Genomic DNA, 17,756 nt, shown 5'->3' with positions numbered 1-17,756 from the left:
GCCCTGTGCCCCTGTCGAGCAGAGCCACAAAAGAGATCCCCTGGGTGAATTTCCTATTTCCCATCCAATCATCAGATTTTTCTTGAAGAGTGCTAACGGAGCTTGGTTTGATATAGATAGGCAGTTTGTTCCAGAGTATGGGAAGTCTCTGGGACAGGAATCTATCCCTCCAGCATGTTCTGTTTATTGTGGTGACAAGGTTTTGGTCCCCAGAGTGTCTAGCTTGGAAGGATTTTGATTTCTTTAAGTGGAGCATGTCCAACAGCTCTGGGTTTGACATAGCTTTGTATGTTAGGCAGAGATTGCCTCTAAGTAGGAGATGTGCGACAGAGTAAAGCTGGAGTTTTTTGAGATGGTCTGCGTAGGGCATCTGTTTGAGGCTGGTAATCCACTTTGTGAGGTATTTCTGTGGCCTTTCCAGTTGTTGTAGATGTCTTGTGAAGTACATACCAAAAGGGGCATTGTACTCTGTAATGGGTCTAATGAGTGATGAGTAGACGGGAATGGTTACCTTTTTTTCCCGGATGAGAAACCTTTTGTGATGTGGTGTGCCATGTAGAATGATTTCCTGACTACTGTGGCAATGTCATTCTCAAAGAGAGACTACTGTCCACCTGTGTCCTAAGGTCTGTTATCACACTTTCGGTGTTAAGTAGACTACCGCCTATGTGGTAGTTCATGGGTACAGAGTTTTTACCAAAAGGGATGACAATGCAATTTATTGGCACTGAGCTTGAGGCTATGGCTTTGACACCAGGCATCTGTCTCAGTGAGGTCCTTTTGTAGGATGTCCACATCGTTAGGAGTTTTGATTATGGCTCCTAGTTTGCAGTCATCTGCGAAATTCATTAGCCAAAGACCTTCTGTGTTAGCCTGTACTTCAGAGAAGTAGATACCAAACAGGACTGGACCCAGCAGAGAAGAAGATACAAAACAGGAGAGGACCCAGGATACAGATATATAGATATAGATAGATATATCTATATTACATATGTTTTCTTATTGTGTTTTTTTTTGTTTGTTTAGTTTTCAGCATGTAAAAAGAAAATTTAGAATTTCCATAGCACAAGGCAGACAAAAGCCTGGATAACATCAACAATGCTAGAAACAACATTCTAGTCTAACCAGTTAAGGTACATAGCCTTTGGATGATGAGGATGAGTAGAAGGGATAGAAACCATTGACTTTGTTTAATTTGTTTTGTGGAGCATAAATACAGTGGGAAGCCACAACCATAGAATTAGCGAGGCTTGCTGTCACTTCACTGAAATGTTCCACTGTGCCATTCAGTAGGCACAGATTACTTCATTGAAAGTTTCACCATTCACTCGCCAGAAGACATGGTATGACTACTGTGTGTCCCAGTATAGTGGTGGTAAGTGTCTCAAATGGCTTTTTTCTAGTAAAAGTAGGAACTTGTGGTGTTATAGTCATTCTGTTTGCTCCACACTTAATTTGCAGATATTTCTTTGTGATTGGCTCTGACTTTTAAATGTAGCTTCTAGATTGCACTAACTCTCATGAAATTCTTCTTTGCTCATCCCCATTTCCCTGCTCTGGGTTGCTACTGGAGTGAATAGTTCTAACCAGTTGACATTGCTGCCAATCCCAAAGACATCAGAGATTTTTTTATTAATCCAATTTCATTGGTAAATTCTAATTATTGAACCAGAATGATGTTCTTTGTAGGCATTTTGTGTGAAAGAAGGTAATTGCTGGTATTCCTAGTGTTCAGCTATTATGTTTGGCTGGTAGTGACATATACGTTTAGCTTGTTACTGCACTACATAGAAAGACTTGCTGCTCTATTTGTCTAGGTTGTCTTGTGCTTTATCATAGGATCATTGGAGATTATTAGGTATCGAACCAGAGGTCATTTTAAGCCTAGCCGTTTCATCTCAATGTAATACCATGAAAATGCTAGTCAATACCAAAGATTGCATTTAGTGATGACTGTCCATGTCCAGGAGGGTGGTGGGCACTATCCCCAGTAAAAATGTACAGTGCCCCATCCACTCATCCAGGTTCCTGTTGAACAGTATCATAGAGGAACTCTTTCACATGAATTGGTAGCCTGTTCCAAAGACATGTCAGTCATGGGAGATAAATCTGCCTTCTCCAGCATGTCCTATTTAAGTTACAGGCCATATTTAAATCCCTGGAATGGGTAGCCCTAGTGCCATTTGATTTACTGATATGCAGCAAGTTCATTAGGTTTCAGTCTTGGATTGCTCTGTAGGCTAGCCATAAGTCTCCCATAACAAGTCTATATGACATTGAGTATAGTGACAGGGACTTTAGTCAGTCGGTGTAAGGCACATGCTGCAGCTCCTTGATCTTCTTTGTTAGAAAACTTTCAGGTCTCTCCAGTGGCTGCAGGTGCTTTGTATGTTTCATGCCAAATGGGTCATTATACTCAATTATGGGATGAATTAGTGCGAGTATAGAGATGTTCTAACCTCTTTTGGTTCTCAAGGTGATGCCTTTACTAATCAAGTGTGCTAGATAGAACAGATAGAAAGCCTTCTTTACTAGAGGAAACACATGGTGATCGAAGTTAAGGTTGCAGTCAACTTTTGGTCCCAGGTCCCAAAGCACTTCATGGGTACTTAGTGTATTGTTGTTGATTTGACATTGTTTGTGCTGAAGGGAATGGTGATGCATTTCTTCGCATACAGTTTAAGACCATAACTAATACACCAGTCATTGGTCTGTGTGAGTCCCTCCTGAAGTATACTGACTGAGTGTTGGTCTGCAAACCTGGTCAGCCACAACCCTTTAGTTTTGACCTGAACTTCTGAGAAGTATATAACAAACAATAGGGGGCTTGTAGATTTGAGAGCATGTGCTATGTGCTGTATCTTTAAGTAGCACATCAAAGACTGAGAATGCACATATAAATATCAAGCATGTGCCATTCCTAGTACCATTTTGAGAGTGCAGCCAGAGAGTAAGTATGCATGAATACAGCAGTTAGTTTGTATATAAGTTATTTAAGTTAGTCATGAAGACTCTTCTATTGTGTCCAAAGTAGGAGAGCGACATGGTGTCAGAACTGGGATTGAAGAGAATAAGATTCAGAGCCATGAGGTGCAGAGATGACAGTGAAGGTAAATAAGAGAAAGGAGCATGAAAAAGAGCCCAAAAAGAAGTGAAGGTAATGAGAATATGTACAAACTACTTGTTTTATAAAAATAACAAAACAAGGCAGTACAAGGGCACAGCATGCATTATTTAACAAGTGAGAGGCACAAAAGGCTTATTAACTATGGTAAATCTTTAAAGTAAAGGTATTTGATGAAACAATTAACAGAAAAGTTAAACCAGTGTGTTTAAAGGTAAATGGGCATGTTTAGAGTAAAATAAGCACAAGAAAAGTACAATAGCCATGAAAAGAGATTATATGAACCAAACAAATGTAATAAGGGCAAAAAGGGGCACACTAAGTGTAAATAAAGGAAGGCAACTGCATGTTTTTTGGCAAAGTGCTGTGTTTTGGCATAACTATGACTTCATATTGTATCAAGGGTATAACTAAAGTTATTCAAAGTAACTCAAAGTGTGTAAAAGTGCTTACAGTGTGTTCTTATTACTGTGCATGTATTTTGAAGAGTTGCTTGTGTGCAAAGTGCAACTGTTTCACAAAGTGCAGTCAAAGTTTAGCCATTTCGAAAAGGTTCTTGTGTTGGGTGTGTATATTCGCAAATTGTCACCATTACAGAGTGTTTCTTGCACTGTAGAGAATTATACATGAAACACAAGGCTCTGAAGTGGCACATTTGCAAAAATTCCTAAACTGTAAACAGGTCTGAAACTTGGAAAATCAACATATAATGAAAAAATGTTTAAACCCAGAAAACTTTTCTCGTGGTTAAGCACTTTCATCCCTACACTTCTAAGACTTTTTCAGAACAAAGAACATAAACATCCAGTGGGTTTAAATAACAAAACCAGTACGCCAAAAGTCATGTGATATTAATTAAATACATTAATTAAATGTTTAAAAACACATTAACCTTAAATTAATAAGCATCCCAAAATCTTAAAATATAAACACCTTCCCTTTTTACAAATCTTGAGCTCTAATCTTTCAAACAGGTAAAATAGAAATATTCTCATTTAAACCAGGCTGTATTGCAGCATTTACTCCCAATTGCCATTGTAGCTCACTTCTTTCAGTCTGAGCCTCCAACCACCCTCCCCTTGAATTCCTGGGAATTATGTCCAAAATTCCAAATTTAAACTTAACAAATCCTTGACAATGTACCGTGTGTTTAAAAAAGTGCATTGTTCAAATTCTTGTTATTAATCACATATAAATCCTATTTCTGAGTTACCTTTCTGTCTTACTCGCATAAAAGAATTCACATGTCTTGCAAACTGACAAATAAACTCTTAAACTTAATATTAAAAGGAACATTTTTTAAAACCAAAGTTGGGCATTCCAAAATATGAGCATTGGTGACAAGTTCCGCACTGACTAGTGCCTTTAATGTTCAATGGGACTGGGGTGCAGAATGCTCAAATAAAAACTTCAAATTCCTACCGATTTTGTGAACAAAATTAGGACCTTCATGAAAAAGTTCTACTAAACCATTGTGCTCCTAAAATTCACCCAATGTTTTGTCATAATATCATTAACTTCCTTGGAGCTTTCACCAAATTTTAACACCATATTGTTCGTAAATTTACGTTTGGAACTACTACTCAGGAAGTATAAATTGTCTTGACCTGATCCAAGCAAGGGTTTAAACTTATTAATCCATCCTAGAAGGACTTCATTACTATTCTGATTATCAAGTCACTTGGGTAACCTCTCTTGAAAAATATCTGTGCTATTTTACCAAGTTCTAATTTAAAGTTAAACAGGCCGGAACACATTCTAGCCACCCAATCCTGTTGACCTTTAGATATATTCTTTTTGGTATAATGAGGGTAGTAACTTTGATAATCTATATAACTATTAGAATATGTATCTTTCCTATAAATTTTAGATGCAAATATCCCATTTTCCAAATCTTTATGAAGAGTAACATCAAAATAATCGATACCTATGTCTGAATGAGTACTTGTAAACTTGAAAAATAAACTAATATTATTTAAAAAATGGAAAAGGTCAGGAATTGTTGGTTTCTCTCTCCAAAGGAAGAAAATGTTCAAAAAATGCAGATAATTAACCCATTTCTCCTTAAATTCAGAATTAAAATGTACTTCTCCTCCCTGGAATACAGAACAAAGTTTGCATAAATGGGGTCACAACTTGTCCCCCATTGCAATGCCTTTAATCTGCTTAAAAAAATTCTACCTCAAATGTAAAATAATTATTTTCCAAAATAATTTCTATAACTTCCAGCAAAAATGATCATAGTATTACTCAAAGTAGTCAATTGTCTAAGAGAATCTGAAAATAAACAAACCCCTCATCATGGGGTATAGAAATGAAAAGATCCACAATGTCAATAGTTGTGAAACTGCAGCTCAAGGTGAAACACTCCTCCTTAATTCTTGAAAGGAAATCCCAAAAATCATTTAACAAATAATCTATGGAGGCAATGGTGTTTATCAATAAAAACTCTAAGGGGGGGTATGTGGAGCTATTATATGCCACCACAGTAACTCTATAGGGTGGTTGCAGAATGTTCTTATGAACCTTCAGAATACCAAATGCCTTATGAATGAGAGGATGTTCATTCTTCAACAATTGTAATAGGTCTTCTGAAATAACTCCCTGCCACAATGCATCCTCAAGAAAAGTTGAATTATCCTATGTACGATACTTATCTAATTTCTTGACATTTCCATGTATTTCTCCATATCATAAAAAATCTCTAGCATGTGGCCTGTATAATCCACCTTATCAACCAACACCACACCTCCACCCTTGCCAGGTTTCATAATACATAGGGTATCATTTGATCTGAGTTGGTTCAATAATTTATGTTCTTCCTTAGTTAAATTATAAAATTTTCGCTTCTTTTTACTAACAGGATTGTAGATGTCTGCTGAGCAAACCTTCTCATATGCCATAATAGTAGGATGAATGGAAGGATTAAAAGTACTTTTTTCCTAAAAAGTTGATTGCCCCCACTATCTATAGAATCATTTACTCCCTGATCTTGAAACATCACTTGACACATCACCTGGAGATTAAATTTAATCATAAAAAGTTTTAACTCTGCTAACACCTCAGTAACACCAAATCTGAACAAGGGAATAAATTTAAAACCTTTTTTTAAAAAGGGAGAAATGGGTTTGATTAATGTCTGTTTCAGTGTAATTAAAAATGTTAAAACCTTGAAAGGACACCATGTTTCCTTCAAAGTTTGTACAAATGCTAATTGAATTGTTATTCCTTAAATCAATTGAAAAACCTAGTTCCTGTTCAGTTAGTTGTTTCTCCAGTTTTGCCACTTTGATTTGTTCCACCAACCTGGATGTGTGAGCCTGGGATAAAAAATTATTCTGTCTATTTCTATCACTAATACATTCTGGTCTTCTTAATGGCGGGTAATTAGTATCATAATCATTAGCCCCATTTGAACACTGTTCTCTCATATCCTGTTGTTGCACACTATGTGTCTCTTGTGGTCCTTGACTAACATCTGAATAACTCCCTGCACCCACGTTTTCCTCACAATCCTTCTCCCTCATGTAACCTTTTGGTAATGGATAAGCAATACCTTTCCGATAGTCTTCCTCATCCCTAACTAACTTCTTCTGTTTCTGCTCTAAATTAATTTCAACCTGCTGTTCAATCTTACTATATTCTCGTATTTTGAAATGTTAAACTGAAACAAAAGGTCTTTTAAAATCCAGTCATTGAGACTATTAATCTCTTCAAGACATTTGTTGATATTAACATTATTCAGTCTAATAATAAAGTGCAACAGTTCAAGTCCATGTCTATCGAATATGTCAATCAGTTCTTTCATCTCATTGCCACTCATACCCAAACTGTTAGGGAATTTATACATGCGTAAACCTTTAGAAGCTCATTTACACTTGACACATTCATTTAAATATAGATTGTCACACTGGAGATTTCATACCTTTAAAAGCTTGGTCTCAAACTCCCAGAGTTTCTTCTGAAAAGATTTTGGTGGTTGTTGCCATCATTTTCTATTTACAGAGGTCAAAAAAGCCAAGTCTCTGTTAATTCACTTGTGAAAATTGATGTTTGGAACCCAGTTTACTTCATTTACTGGATCTGTGGCTTGGTGAGAAGCTTTGTTCGATGCAGAAAGGGTATTTTAAAACAATTGCCTTGATCTGGTAATCTGTCATGTGATGTGATGAGTGACCTCATGCTCTCCTGTGCTTGGGAAGCTGGGAAATGTTATTTCTGCAGAGCCAAGTTAACATCCGAAACTTGTTGACTGAGAAGTAAACTAAATGAGTGAGGTTATATTCTGCATTGGAACCTGTAAAATTAGGTCCGTCTTTGATACCAGCGGAGGATGTAGCAAAACTATCTCCATTAACATTCATCCTTTCTTAAAATATTTAATGTGGAACCAAGGGTTTGGTAAACACAAAACCCAAAAGGAATTCACCAGCTGCCACAACACTCACCGACACTGTAGAGAATTACCTAGAACGGTACCACTATTTAGGGGAAGTTTCAGTGTATTGTGTACAGTTTATTCACAAAGTGCCATTACTTCAAAATGTTATTGACTCTCAGTTTCTTCTGCCCAGTTCATTTGCATAATATAGTTATTTGAAGTGCTTCTTAAAATGGTGATAAATGACTTTAGTAATACGATAAGTTCAAAAGTATTATACTTCCCTAGAGACTTATTTCGCAAAGTCCAGTTACACAGAGGCTTGCATTGTGCAGTTATTTGATGTGTTTCTTATACTAAGTGGTGATTTTGTGCAATACAGTAATTTCAATAGTATAACAGTGCCTGAGAGATACTTATTTTGCATATTTCAGTTATACAGAGGCTCGTTGTGCAACTGAGCAAAGTTACAAGTACCAATATAAACTTTCTGGCATACGCATATGTGTTTATGTTTGTAATTATTTGCAAAACCCTTCACTGGTATGTGTTAATATGGCAGATGGATTTCACAAGCTCTTACCACTTGTATTTGATCAGAATATTGCAGAGAAATGGAGAATATTTGAGCAAGAGTACAATATTTTTATACACACAGCTTATTCAGATAAAGATGCACACACCAAGGCATTCATTTTGCTAAACTTAGCTGGGTCAGAAGCCATAGAAAGAGAGTGTTCATTTGTGCATGCACCGGCAGTACATGAAGGAGAAGGTTACAAATGTTGTATTGCTGTACAGGCTGAGCCAAGGGAAGACCCTGAGTGTTTCAAGCACAAGTTCAGAGAAATGTGTAACTCCCAGACAAATATTACACTAGAGAGGCATTTGATTTATATGAGAGATCAGAAACCAGGGGAAACTTCTGCAGCTTATATAACTGATCTGAGAAACAAGGCTAAACCATGTCAGTTTGGTGACTTAAAAGATGAGTTGATAAAGGACAGTCTTGTGTGTGGTATTAACAATGCTGCTGACTGAAAGACCTTGCTGCGTGATAGTTTTCTGAAGTTGAGTAAAGCCGTAGAGATTTGCCAAATCCATGAAGTGACAGAAAAATGAATGAAGGGTACCATTTCGAATCGCGTGGCACCCCATTATTTGACCCCCAAACTCGACTAAGAATTGAATGGTTGAGAGGTCTGATACAAGTATGCTTGCAAATGACAAGAGCATGGGTTCAGCAGGCTCCAGAGCAAATGTAGTTAGTATGCAACATGTGGCAAACAGAAATAGGCCTACCAAGAATATGACAGCCACAACTTCTTCTGGCTGATTAAGGAAACCACATAGCTTGACAGCCATAACTTCTGCTGGCTGATTAAGGAAACCACATAGCTTTCCAGCAACTTCTAAGACCAGTTCAGTTAAAGGTGCATGTTCAGTACAGTACAAGCATGAATCAGCAAAACCTAAGTCAAGCTTTATTGTTAACTGTCGCAAGTGTGGTGCAAATCATGAGTCTAAAAGGGAGAAATGCTTAGCATTTGGTCAGCAATATCACAAGTGTAAAACATGGATCCATTTGCAAAAAGTATGCAAATCAGGCAAACGTCATGCAGTAGTAAAGACAGGTCACACAAAAAAGCAGGTTGATCAAGTAGAGACACAGCAGTCAGCTTTCTATGTAGATGGTGTGAAAGTAATTGGTGAAAGAGTTGATGCAGTGAATCTATTGGCAAAAGCAAAGTGTTCTGTACAGTTCGGATCAATGGTAAATCCACAGAGCTTAAAGTAGACACTGGTTCAAAGTGTAATGTTATGTCAGTAGACACATTTGCTAAAGAGAGAACTAATGAGCAACTTAATGTGGCCAGTAGTACAAAACATGTTGCTTATGGAGGTGAAGAGATTCAAACCGAAAGCTCAGTGATGCTTTCATGTTATTTGCCCAATAGCTGTTACAACTTGTTATTCTATGTAGTCAGAAGACCAGTACAGTCTTTAATGGGTCTCAAAGATAATTTGAGTATGAATCTGCTTTCTTTTACCAAAGAAGTTCATCACATAAGTGCATCTCCTAGTTCTACTTTTTCTGAAGCTATTCTCTCAGAGTATGCTGATGTTTTCAATGATAGACTGTGTAAAATTCCAGTAGTGTATTCCATGAAGTTAGACCCAGAGGTCACACTAGTAGTCAGACCAGCGAGAAGAGTTCATATAGCTATGTAAGACAAAGTTAAGGCTCAGCTGGATAAAATGGTGCAGCAAGGTGTAATTTGTCCAGTTACAGAACCAACTGAATGGATATCATCTGTGGAAGCAACTCACAAAAAAGGCACAGATGAAATAAGAATATGCATTGACCCAAGACATTTGAACAAAGCATTGAAAAGACCATCATCCAATGCACACAGCCAAAGAGGTCATAGCTCTAATACCAAATGCCACTGTTTTTTGTTTTGGATGCAAAGAGTTCATTTTGACAAGTGATGCTTGATCACAAATCCTCATTACTAACCACTTTTGGTACTCTGTTTGGCGGATACAGATTTCTAAGGATGCCATTTGGAATAAATTCTGCAAGTGAAGTGTTCTAGCGTGCAACAGAGCAAATTATTTTGCGTTAACCTTGTGCCATTATAGTAGATGATTTATTGGTTGGAGGCAATGGTGAAGCATAGCATGACAAAAACCTAGAGTAAGTTCTAGATAGAGCACGTGAAGTAAACTTGAAGCTCAGTCCTCTGAAGTGCAAATTCAGACTTCCAGAAGTTACATATGTAGGTCATTTATTTATCAGTACTGACTTGAGACAAAACCCGACCAAGCAAGCAGTAATTCTTGAGATGTCAGCACCAGCCAATGTTTAAGTTCTACAGTGTTTTTTAGGCATGGCCAGCTATTTAGCCAAGTTTATACCAGACTTCAGTGAGTTAGCAACACCTTTAAGAGACCTATGATGCAAATATGTTGTATGGCCATGGTTAGAGCAGCACCAGAAATCGTTTGATTACCTCAAGCAGAACATTGCCACCTCACCTACATAGGATACTATGATGTGAACAAAACAGTTACTCTTTCCTCTGATGCTTCAAAATTTAGTCTAGGCACAGTTATACTTCAAGATGGCAAACCAGTATCCTATACATCTATAACACTTACCCAAACTGAGATGCAGTATGCTCAAATTGAGAAAGAGCTTTTGGCAATAGTATTTGCATGTTCCAAGTTTTATGATTATATTTATGGTTAAGCTATTCAGATTGAGACCTATCACCAACCTCTAGTTACTATTCTAAAAAGGCCTATGCATTCAGCTCCAGCAAGGTTAAAAAGAATGATGCTCGAATTGCAAAAGTACAACTTCAAAATGGTCTACAAGAAAGGCAACCTACTCTATCTGGCTGATACCTTATGCAGATTGCTCAGGAATACAAAAGAGCAGCTTTATGGTGAAACTTTTGACTTCAATTTGATATCAGTGCATAATTGTTCTACCACTAGGCTTGATAAGTTGAGAAATCACACTAAGACTAATCCAATTTTGCAAAAGCTCAATCACTACCTTAAAGTTGGATGGCCGTCAAAGCAATCTAGTGTACCACTTGAAGTGCAAACTTATTTTCCCTACAGAGATGAAATGTTGATGGAAGTTGGCATTATTTTCAGGTCCTAAAATTGTTGTTCTTGCTTCCTTACAACTTGAGTACATCCGGGTTTTGCATCATGGTCACCCAGGTTTTGCATCCACAAAGAGGTGAGTGAGAGAATTAGTACTTTGGCCTTCATTACTGAAAGACATTGATAAAGTACTATCTTCTTGTTCAGTATGCAGTAGTACTAGATCACACCTGCAAAGAGAACTGCTTCAGCTACATCCAGTTCCTGAACTACCCTGGTTGACAGTAGCCACTGATGTCTTTGAGTAGAACAAATCAACACTTATTGGCATTGGTAGACTCTTATTCAAATTGGTTTGAGATTGAACTACTACCTAATCTAACATCCAATACTGTTATTACTAAGCTGAAACATCATTTCTCAGTCCTAAGCAGTCTGTACAAAGTTATTTCTGACAATGGTACTCAATTTACTAGCCAGTTATTTCAGAAATTTGCAAGAGAATGGGACTTTGTACACATTACCAGCAGTCCTTAGTACCTCAGTTGAATGGCCTGGCTGAGCGAGCTGTGCAGAGTGAGAAACAGCTACTTGAAAGGTCAAGATGTGACAATTCAGACATTTTCTTAAATCTGCTTAATCTTAGGAATGTACCTTGTGATGATGTTCTCAGATCTCCAACTCAATGACTTCTTCCAAGGCAAACAGGAACTACACTACCTATTCCGTTCAATCTACTGAAGCCTAAAGCCAAGAATAATAAGACCATCCAGGCTCAATTATTTAAGAAACATTCAATCCAGAATTCATCATATAACAGAGCAAACTTCTTTCTCCATTAAGGGAAGGAGAAACAGTCAGACTTCAAACAGAATACGGTTTTAACCACATAGGACAAGTTATTGGCAAATGTCCTGAACCAAGATCCTACCTTATAGACTCAGAAGGTGCACAGTACAGGTGAAACCATAAACATCTGTTAACTGTACCAGAATCATCATCACAACATTGTTATAGTGAGTTAGACTCTAAATCTCAGAGAGAGCCAACTATTGTTTCTATCCCAGACGGTGTTCCTACCTCTGAGTCCATCCCAGAAGATGTTCCAAGTAAATAACAGATCAAACATTTTTCAGAAACAGCTCCAGTAGTTAAGCCTGATTCTCAATTTTATATCACATGTTATGGATGAGTATCTAAGCCCAGTGTGAAATATGTAGCAACATGGACTTAACTGTGTATATATGTATTATATCTTTCATTAATGCATGACTGATAATTTTCTGTGATATCTGCATGTCAAAATATCCATAACATTGCATGTTTTGTTTTTCAAGAGGGTGGATGTAGATCAGAGAACACGCTGTGTGCCATATCATTAAGTAGCACGTCAAAGAATGAGACTGCATGTATAAATATCGAGCAAGTGCCATTCCTAGTGCCATTTTGAGAGTGCAGCCAGAGAGTAAGCATGCATAAATACAGCAGTTAGTTTGTACATAAGTTACTTAAGTTAAAGTCAGTAAACTTCTATTGTGATGTGTTTGTATAAAATAAAGCTGCTTAAACAGATCCCACGGAGACTCTTCCATTGTGTCCAAAGTAGGAGAGCGACAGGGCCCAACACTGGACCCCTGTGGCACCCCGCTGGTAACAGGTCTGCTGGTTGATGTGGGGTCACCCACTTTAATAGTTTTTTTCGGTTTTTGAGCCAGTTGACAACCCATCTTACAATGAAGGGGTTTACATTCAGTTTGCTAAGTTTATCAGTAATGCCTGATTGTGGGATTGTGTCCAAAGCCTTTGCCAAGTTGAGGTATGTTGTGTGCACAGATTTGCCCTCGTCAATGGCTCTGGTCACATTTTCAAAGACGTCCACCAGATTTAACAGGCAGGTTCTTCCCTTGACAAAGCCAAATTGGGTAGGATCCCGGGTTTGGTGGTTACATATGTCATTATTTATGAGGTCCACAATGATATGTTCCATGGCCTTATAGATGAGGCCAGTCAGGTTTATGGGTCTATAATTCCATGGGTCTGTTGCTAGGCCACTTTTGTGGAGGGGAATAACTGTTGCTATTCTCCATTCCCTAGGAACAAAGCCTGTGGTTAGGCTATGATTGAAAGGGGTACTTAATGGTGATGCTAGTTTATCGTTTAGCCTGTTTAGAAGACAGCTTGAGATGTTAACTGGTCACACAGAGGCTATGTTTTTTGCCTTGGACAAGGATTTGGGGACCTGCTCTTCAGATATCTATTGTGGGGGGGGGGGGGTTGGGGGAAGGTTGTTGATAAGTTTGGAGGTGATTAGGGAGTGGAATTTTCACCAAACCTATCTGCTAGCAAGTTTTCTTTCTCTGTGGGGTCAGTGTGTGATACCGTTGGTCACTAGTTGTGCACATGCTTGGGTCCTACCTTTTAGACTATGTATGTAGCTGTAAAAGACCTTATGGTTAGCCTTGACTGTACTTGCTGAGTTTCTCTCTAAGCAGCCATTAGAGGATTTGACAAGTTGTCTTATTTGCCTGCTGAGGCTGATGAAGGTGCTTTTCCATTGTTGGGACCTTGCATTTGTTTTCTTGGACAGCAATGTTTTGCATTTATTGTAAAATTTGTTGATGCTGGATGTCCACTATGGCAGCTTCTTTTTACTTGGGGTTCTAGCTTTGATTCTTTCTGGTACAGTTGAGTTTATTCACTTATGATAGTAATTGCACAGGGCTTTAGTGTAAGTCTTGGGGTAGCTACCGTGTTCAGCTTGGTGTGGGGCTTGTAATGCATTTATACCTTCACCTTGGAGTGTATAGCTTGCCTTGGTGAAGTTTTTAAGTCTGATTTCACCCCTTGTGATTTCTGGTGTTAGTGCTGGCTTGAAAGTGACTCCTTTGTGGTCAGATGTAACTAATGAGTGTCCAGCAGTTGCGGCAATGCATCTGTTTGACATAAAATGAGGACTAGTAAAAAGTTTTGATCCTCTTGTCAGGGTATGAACAACCAGGGCATTTGAGTTAACAAAGTCAAGGAACTTTTGAGCTAGTGATTTGGGGCTAGCATAGGTTTCTCAATTGATAGTGGGATAATTGAAATTCCCCATAACCAGAGTGTTCAGTAAAATTTGGATTGCCTCGAGTTTGGTCAGGTAGGCTTCATGGGCATCATAATCCATGGAGTGGGATCTTATAACTGGCTATGACTTGAATGGGGATCTTAACCACTGTAATCTGGACTTGTAGTAACTCCATGGAGTTCCCCAGTCTAACTAGATGGGAGGTGAGGCTATCTCTGATATAGATAGAAACACTCCCTCCTTTGGTTTTCACACATTCATTTTGCACTCTTAAGTTGTGGAAAGCATTGTAGCCTTGCAAGGCTGAGGTACTCTCTGAGGACTTGAACCAGGTTTCTGTGACTACACAGACATCTATATCTTCTAGTAATAGAATTGCTTCCAGGGAGTGCAGTTTTTGCTTTAAGCTCCTAGCACTTAACAGCATGACAATTATTTTGTTCTTGCTGACTAATTTCACATTGGTAATGTTGTTTTCAAGACCTTATCTAAAAAGACACTATGGAGAGGCAAGAGTCTTTGCCAGCAGCTGTAAGCCTAGAGGTGCCAGGTGCAAACTGTCTCTGGTAAAGCAGCAAGGTTTGTCGACCATGGTTTCCCAGGCTGACAGGAACTGGATCCCCTATGAATGAGATCCAAAACTAAGACAGATATTGAAATCAATAATTATTTTCTTTATACTGGGGCATCATTCTATGTAAAGGTAGTATGCTGCTCAAGGCTAGGGACATACCTGTCTGGGACACATACTCAGAGAGCTCAACCATGTCTCGCTTTATATAGTACAGTGAGGTATATCTCAGGTCATTCACACAAACATAATTGTACTTGTTGCTGAGAGACCTGAGTGCATGCACAATCTGATGAATCTTGACATCAGACAGGCAACTGACCATGATTTTCTCCTTCTCCAACCTGGTGAGTGGGACATCTGTGTGTCTCACTATTGAGTCACCAATGACAAGAAAATTGTTTTTTGAGTGTTTCGCCTTACGGGCTTGGTGGGTAAAACACTGGTGTTGCTATGTGTCATGGGTCCTATGGGGACTATGTTAGCTGTAGCAGTCATGTGTTTTGGAGGTCTCTGGTGTTTAGGTAAGTTTTTTGAAAGAGCCTCCGCATATATGATTTTTGTGTTTGATGCATACTATGCATATGCGTAGTGGTACTATGTGCATATCAGTGAGTTGACAACCTCTTCCGTGTTACTGTTTTGAGTGCAAGAGAGTAGGGATTCAAAATTCTTCATGTAGATGCATCTCTCTAACACTGTACTAGACTGAGTTATTAGTAGAGGGTTGTCGGTATACATGAGGCAATTGCTACACAGCCTCAATAGACCCAAGTGAACAAGGTTGGCAGGAGAAACAAGGGTAGTCCAACTGTTCATAATGCTAGGTTGAAGACGGTTGTCACTAGGGGTGGTTTTTCAAAATCATTCATGGAGGAGCTCAATGGTTGGATATTTCTGCCTGGGGTTTTATTTATTTATGTTTTCATTGGTGGTTAATAGGGTTCAGTTCAGTAGCAGTATTTATTTGACTGAGAAAGCAATAAGGATGAGGGCTACACACTTTATTTGCTTCCTGCACACTGCTGCTGGATTGACCAGTTCTCACCAGATTCGGCCTTGCTAAACTAAATGCAGAGCAGAATGTGTTGCATTGTACTGATGCAACTAATTTGTTTTAAAACGTGTATAACTGCTATCTAACATTATTATTGCTTACTTTCATATTGATCCCTTTCCGATATTTCATGATTGCTGAAGGCTGTGACTGCTACTGAAACTTACCTATGGTATACACTGAGGTGCGCCCTATCATTTTTGTTTTTTTATATGAACTCCTTTCTTTCATTTCAGTTGCATTGCGTAGTATGCGACCGCTGTTTGCTTAGAATATTTTTGTGGTTTCCTGCATGTCATTTACTCAAATTCTTCCTTTTGTTGTAGTAACTTATTGTTACTCCCAGACCAGTTCATATCCATCAGCAGTAGCTATCAGTGTCTACATTTTCCTTTGCATTTAGGGTTGTCATTGACAGGAATGATATTTAGCTGCATCTAGGTTTGTATCAACCAAGTCTGATAAATCCTAGAAGCAATCGTGTCGCATCTGTACCTACTGATGTTGAAGTTTGTGTTTTGTGGCATCCAAGCCAACTTCTCTTCATTTTATAAGCAGTAGTCAGGCTTTGAAGTGCATGGTGTAGGGCATCTGAGCTTATGTCCAGTCATACTATAGTGTTATTGTAGCCTCCTAGTCAACTACAAATGTTAGTGCCTATTCAGTACTCATATTTCTATTATACTTAATTGGAGTGTTGCTCCCATACTACTATAATTGTGTACTGTAGCAAACTATTGTTGTTTACTACAATTGTATCTTACTGAGCCTAATTTTAAGACAATTTCAACCCTAATGTTATCATTATACTGACCACCCCCTTTCAACCAAAAATGTGTATTGTACTAAACTATAGCGGTGTACTACTCTTGGTAAGATCATACTACATAACTTCTTAGATGTTGCATCAATATTAGAGCATATTTGTCTCAGCTAGTGTATCTCCTTCACTACACAATGGATCTACCTAACATCATTTCTCTGACTACTGCCTATATTGGTTCAGTACTGTATATCATTCCTTTCTTTGATAATTCAATCCATCTGGCAAACTTGAAAGGTCAGTCTACCATTATTCTTTCTGTTGGAGGCCTCATAGCACTTGATATACTGTGACAGTGTAGAAAATGTTTAATGCTTAACAATGACCAACTGTTACTGTACCAAAGTGACATAATTTGTGAGACGTCTGTTTATCAACATAACCTGGTGACTAGAGTCCAACTTACACAGATGGCCAGTAGCAGCATATAAACAAGATCACATTTAACCAACATACGCTTAGGCTGTAAAAAGTCACTCCAGAAGCCTCAGAGTAACATGGCCGAAGAACCAGGGCAACAATATACTAACAACCCCACAATACATATCTAGCTCTGTCGGTCACCAGGCTACGGACTGTAGACCTTCCACTGCCACTAAGTCTGTACTTCAAAGTCAGCATGTCATAGCAACTGTAACTCATTCATGAGGTGTACTGACTCTGTACTCTTTAGGGTGGACAAAGATAGAATGCTAACTAACTGCATTTACACTGCTAAGATCCATGAAGTTATGAGGGTCCTACATTCCCTCAAAAATGTCAAAAATGACTGACTTGTTAGTAGCTTTACGTAGCTTGGGAACAAACTGAGTCACTCAACTTAGAAGGCAGTGCATAGAAACATGTTGGATCTCACTATGCTTGTGTCTACTGTAGATAAATTGTTTTGAGTTTTTGCGTATTGAGATATTGTGGATGTAATTTGTTGAGTGGGATGACCAAATTGCATTTTCACTGGTGTTAACTTTATGGAATATTTCATAATTTACATACCTTATATAAGTACTAGATGTCTAGTTTTTTGTTTGTATGACTTTTTATGTGTTAGTGTGGTTGAGTTTGGATGACGTATGCTTGTGGTGGTGATGCTGAGTATGGAGGAGCTTGGA

The sequence above is a fragment of the Protopterus annectens genome, chromosome 3.part1 (assembly GCF_019279795.1).
Source record: "Protopterus annectens isolate FY-2018-M chromosome 3.part1, PAN1.0, whole genome shotgun sequence".
Taxonomy (NCBI): domain Eukaryota; kingdom Metazoa; phylum Chordata; order Ceratodontiformes; family Protopteridae; genus Protopterus; species Protopterus annectens.
The sequence above is the reverse complement of the archived record's forward strand: the minus strand, read 5'-3'. Positions refer to the sequence as shown.